This window comes from Gnatocerus cornutus, chromosome 9 (genome assembly GCF_029298725.1).
Source record: "Gnatocerus cornutus isolate USDA-ARS CGAHR chromosome 9, icGnaCorn1.1, whole genome shotgun sequence".
NCBI lineage: Eukaryota > Metazoa > Arthropoda > Insecta > Coleoptera > Tenebrionidae > Gnatocerus > Gnatocerus cornutus.
The window spans coordinates 14,730,653-14,736,652 of record NC_142241.1 but is presented as its reverse complement, the minus strand read 5'-3'; the positions used below and the strand labels follow the sequence as shown (position 1 = coordinate 14,736,652).

The 6,000-nt window shown below is 35.8% G+C and overlaps 1 protein-coding gene across 1 annotated transcript in view; it reads left to right on the top strand.

The window, feature by feature from the left end:
• Window positions 1-840: 840 nt before the first annotated feature.
• LOC148169100 (uncharacterized) overlaps window positions 841-6,000 on the top strand; it is a 125,779-nt gene continuing 120,619 nt past the window's right edge. The window contains exon 1 of the mRNA XM_088044658.1: window positions 841-1,053. The gene's annotated coding sequence lies outside the window, so the exon portion shown is untranslated. The remainder of the gene's footprint in view (window positions 1,054-6,000) is intronic.

The window sequence follows — 6,000 nt, the reverse complement described above, 5'->3', positions numbered from 1 at the left end:
TTGCATTGTAATATGTTCAGATTACCTTCAAACAATACAAAGTTTTTCAGGATTATTGTGCGAGCGGAGCCCTACTAACGATGTACACATTTTCTTCAATTTTATTGTATAATAACAAAGCAGAAACAGGCTTTCCAATGCTCCTATTTATTTATTCTGATGTTTTTAAGAAAACACGTTTTAGGTTACCATACAGAGGCCTTGAGGTGCAATTCAGGGAATACATTTCCACTTCCAGCGTTTGTTGCACCCTGTATATGTGGTCAATAATCGTTAACTTTTGTTGAGCTGTCTTTCGCAGTTAACTTTTTCATTTCCTTTTAAAATTGCCGCGATTAAAATTTAAATGTGTTGAATATTTAAAATTTAGCCCGACTTTTATCTGCATGCATTTGCTTGAAATTAGTGGCATTTCATTCATGTTTTTGGGTGCACGTTTTTAGTCTCGAGGTATTTTTTAAGTTCGTCTAATTGTGTAACTGTTTAAACTCAATCTCCTTCCATCAGAAGTTTTAATTTTTAATTATTTTATCATACCTCCGACATAAAACTTTTGAATGTTTGACAGGATCGCGTAATCGAAAACACTGATCTTGTCAGCAACCCCTAAACCTTCTTCCATCGAACTAAAACGTGTAAAATTTCGTATTTGCAAGTTTAAACGCGGAGAAAAATGCAACAGAATTCATGAACCCTTATTGTACAAGACGGGTCATTCAGGTTCTGCGAAAGAGTTGAGAAGGGTGCGGGGTTGGGGCGGTGTTAGTTGTCCGCAGACTCTGCCACCACCACCCCCTTGCAGCTAGCTAGCGCCGAATGTAAGGCCAAATTCGCAATACGACGCGAAACGCCGTTCGGCACGGTTTAGGCGAAAGATACAGCCAATACACGTTCGTGGAGCTCGTAAACCTTCAAGAATAAAAAAACATTTTATCTCTGTTCTAGTTTTAATCATGCATGTGAAACTCTCAATGTCGTTTGTGTAAATACAGTAATTCCGTGTAGTTTAATTAGTGGCGAAAATGTGTTAACAATTTTCAGGTGTACAGTGTGGTAAGAATATTTCTCTTTTATTACTCGAAGAAATAAATCAACCACTTAATTGCGGTGATAATAAATTGAAATTTGAGCAACGTCTGCATTTAGGAAACAAGAGATAACACCCGCTCTGTATCAATTTTATGACGCCGCTCTAATATATGAGACGGAGTCGGGAACGGGCTTTTTATTTGTAGAAATTAAAAGGGTTCCGAGGATTTATGCTTTTGTATCGGATACGTGATCTCGCTCCTTGGTTTCGGGCCAACGTCGCATCTGCCGAAGGAAATTCCACGACTTTCCATGCAAAATTACAACGAAATCTAATAAATCGCGTTCTGGTGACTTTGCGATTTCATTGAGTGCAACAACGGATATGCAAGTAAGCTTGAGCCCATTATGAAAGTGTTTTCCGTCAAAACAACTCAACTCTAAAGCGGATTTTTAAGGCAAAACTAGCCAAAAGTGTCACCATCCATACCGTCGCCGTTTCCACGTGAAAAGAAGAGGAGAGAAAAATTGTGTCTTTATGTTGTGTCGAGGAGGGAACGAATACAATTTTTAGATGACAACTTAAGAAATTACTTTTCATATTTCTTCCCAACGTACATAATTTTAGCAACGGGATAAGAAAGAACAGTGCATATTAGCGGAAAAGTGCACAACGAAAAATGGTGGATGCGCCGCGACAGTTTCATCCTCCTCCTTAAATTATGTAATCCCTGATAAAACCTTGATACTTTGCTTCCTTGATTAATAATTTATCTTAATCCACGCACCCGCCGGTAAATTAAGCTCAGTAAAGAACTTTGAGAAATTCTCGAGTTGTTGTCACGATTTTTTCCCAACTACTTCTTTACAAAGTTTTAAATGTATAGTTACAAACCACCTAATTGCTTTTGTATCTCCGCGTACTTTTGAAACGTTAAAATAAAACTTTGTCGGTGCATTGTCGTGGAGCGTCTACTAATGAGACTTCTTTATGAGCGCTATTTTAGGAGTAAATTTATTTAAACCGAAAGCTCGCAGATAAATTAGTGAACGTGACGCAAGCAATGCGACGATGGTCGTATAGAAATGCAGTATGAAAGGAAACGGTTGCAATGTGTTATGGATTGATTGCGGTAACTCGTAGTTTGTCAATTTTGTGTGTTTAGTTGAACAGGCTCTAGCTCTTTCAAAAACTGTCAGAATTATATTAAAAGTCTTAAAATGTGTTGGTGACACGGTAAAGCAGATTAGAAGTCTTCCACGTTGTGCATCGTTTTCCATTATCTCTCCAACAGTCAAAACTTGTAAAACGAAACTTTCTATTTAATATAAATTTCATATACACTTAAAGTTTTAACAGTTGACAGAGTAACAGAAAGAAACTCAAACTTCTTAACTTGGTCTAATTAAGCCATGCAACTCCATACAAATTTTAATAAAGCCAAATCCCCAAGTCACAGGAAACCTACTTAAGCCATTGCTTATTCATTAGTTCAAGTTGGAGTGAAGTAAATTTTCCATAGTTGGACCGTTGGCGAACAAACTTTGATTCCAACATTTTTTTTCTTTGTCATGAATTCACACTTGATTTTTGCATGGGTCCTTTGATGACGTTAATTTAATATGGTTTTGAAATTTTAGACAGACACGTCTGGATTTGATTCCACTTCAAACAGAAACAAGCCGTAGGTTATATGTGACGTGTTTTAGGAACATGTTTGAAGTTTTATTGCATTCCTACATTCATTTTCACAGAAATTTCTAGTGTTGTTTAATAGAGGCACGAAGACTTTTTTCTGTCATCAATTCGGATTAGTGACTAGTTGAACTCTCATCGGACTAATTACAAGAGTTATTTGCTCAGTGTTTATGACATTTCCATTATTCGTTTCGTTTTTCGTAATGGATGATAACTTCTAACGAGTTCGTGCTTCATCAATTTTAATTTACAAACTTTAACAATTCCGCACCTTTTTCCAAACCGAATTAAATAAATACAAAGTTGCTCAATGGCTGGAAGGGCCCGGCCAAATGTGCATATCCCTGGACCGCAAACAAAGCTCTTAATACGACCAATTGTAAATATTTGAAAATGGAGAACCGCAGTTTATACAGAAAATCGACATTTGACCCGGTGGAAAAACTCAGCCAAAGAATACTTAATTGGGGAAGTTTTGCTTTGCGCTTCGCTGCGGTTTTTATGGAAATTCAATCGAAACTACTCACTAATTTTGATTCCTCTAATCACATAGTATATTATTATTGATGTGTTGAAATGAACAACACAAAGTAGTAAATCATGACAATTACAATGTTTGGTGACTGCACGATAAAATTGCATATTTCATGATTTAAAGCGTTGATACATTTTATGAACAGGTCAGCACGTTTAATAAAACTTGAAACTAAATAATGTATTAGAAGGTATATAAAAGTTTTCATACACTATCTGCGGTTTATGAGCAGTAAATGTGGATTGTCACGACCCTTTGCATGACTTGAGATAGTAATCTCAAATTCAAGAGTTCATGCAACTAAACAACATAAATGCATGTTGGTTTTGTTAGTATTTCTTCATAACTTGAAGATTTTCTTACTGTACTTAGTGTGCCCGGAAAATTTCCGGTTAAATATGTTAATACACCGTCCTAGTTTGCAAATTTGCATTTATTTCAGCTGAAATCGAGTGCACCACATCCGCATACATTGTTAAATTTTTAATGCATTCAATCCAGTTTTTACTCTTACGACAAAATTTCATTAAAACCGAAACTTTCCAATATTCAGCAACGTCTAACTTTAATCAAAATGTTTAATTATTCAAAATTTTGCGTGCAGGTTCGTCCGGGATGATCCATTTTTCCTTAACGGGGTTTATCGTAAAGCTTGAACCTCATCCTGACTGAGAATGAACGTGGAGCCGCCACCAGAATCCAAATACATCTAATTATAGTATACTGGCTTATACGTCAAGATGATCATATTCCACCGTTGGAACCATTTTCCTCTAGGTCGGCCGTTATCTCCAGAATGGGACAGTAGATAAATGAATATTACTGTAGTTGTTAGTTAAATGGGACATTTCTGGCGAACTATGACCAAACAGATTGCATTTATCTAACTCCCAGAGCGAGGCTTGTTCGCAACTTACCGCATGGAGTTAACCGCACTTGACTTTGACTTCTTTTAAAATGAGATGCAAAGAAAATGCTACTCGAATTACGAAATTTCAAATTTTTCGAAAAATCGGTCGATATCGCGCTTATTTATAGAGAAAACTAAAACTATTGGTACTCATTTTACGCAAAACTCTGTAATATGTAAAAACCTCGATAACTCAGAAACTAAGACAGATAGAAAAGTGCGGTTTTTACCATTGTTTTCCATATAGCCTCCCATGGTAGCTTGACTTCTTAAAAGCATAGAGAAACGCAGGATTATGGGAGATCGTTGGACAATTCGGTAGAAACACTTCATTACATTATGTTCGTTGATCCAACAGTTATCTCGTAAAATCTTATGGGAAAGGTAAAGGGTAACGGTCAATTAACCTTTTTTGGGTAATGGAACGAAATTTCATTAAGATTTATCGTAAAATTTACGATACGGGTTTTGTGAGCGGTACAGATAAAATTTTTAATTTTCAATCCCCTACAAACATAAAGCTTTTTCAACTAAAGTCGCCTTTTAAATGGAAATTTTTCCACACTATAAAAGTAAAAGGTTTCAAATGAGATTTTTCGCCATCACTCGTACAGAAAGCCCTAAGAATCACAAATTTTTAAACTAACTGCAATAATTTGCAATGTAATAAATTTTTCTGGAGGAAATTACACGAGACACTTGTCGCTTTAAATATCTAACATAATGTAAATGTCTGGCACGAATTATTGTTTTAAAGCAACTTCTTAATAAATATTGATGGCTGTTTCTTTTTATTTCGAGCCAAAAGTTGTCTGTTTGATTACTTTATGTACAAACTTTTTGGGGAGGCTACTTTCGACTAATCGACATCTTTCATGGAATTTTTCCAGTAGTAGAACTTATCCTCTTATTTATAAAATTATTGAATAAAAATGGTGGAAGCGCTGGTTCCAGTTTTGATTTTGGAATATTTTTTAAGAGTTTTCACTCGCCCCGCAAGAAACCGCACTACATCTGCAGAGTTTATGATAAGAACGGACAGTGTTTTGTGTGAGACTTGGAGCAAATTTCGCATTATATTAAGAAGCCCTTGTGTAAGACCCGTGTAGCTAAACAACCGCAAAGTTGTTAAACCCTGTCAGTGGACACTCGCATGAAGAACTTGCGAACAAGGCCTTAAGTTGTGATTGCAAATACTGTAATGGTTATAGCAGTTTACACTAGAACTTGTTACTGTTAATTAGCTGAAATTAGGAGACTTAAGTGCGCAGGGAAGGAAAACACTCGTTAGGTGGAAAGTTATAAGTGTTTCACTATTTTATCACCGTGGAAAAATGATTCACCTCGGGCATCGTTTCATTTCAATTAAAAGTAGAAAACTTGGTCTTATTTCAAAAAAATACATCAAAGGGTTTTGTTCTCGGGCAAAGTTTATTAAACATTTGATTTTTAGCAGACTTTCGAGTGAAATTTCATTTATGTGTAAATTATGATTTAAATTAGACAGAAAACTCATGCAAGGTTAATTTTAAAACTCCTAATTTTCTTCACAACATCAAACGAGTATCGACCCCATTTTCCAATCCCAATCATTTTTAAACGAAATTTAATTTAGCCTGACATCGGTTTCAATTTGCAGCCCATTCACAAATGCAAACAGACTAATAAATTGTCACGTAAAGGCGACAAGATAAGGATAGATTTGACGGGAACTGTTGTTGACAAGGCGTTATTAATACTCTCGTATGTCAAGCTTCATATTGTTTTTGTTCACCAACGATCCTGCATTAAAGAATAAAAATTTCCAGACGTGTGTACAAACTTCTG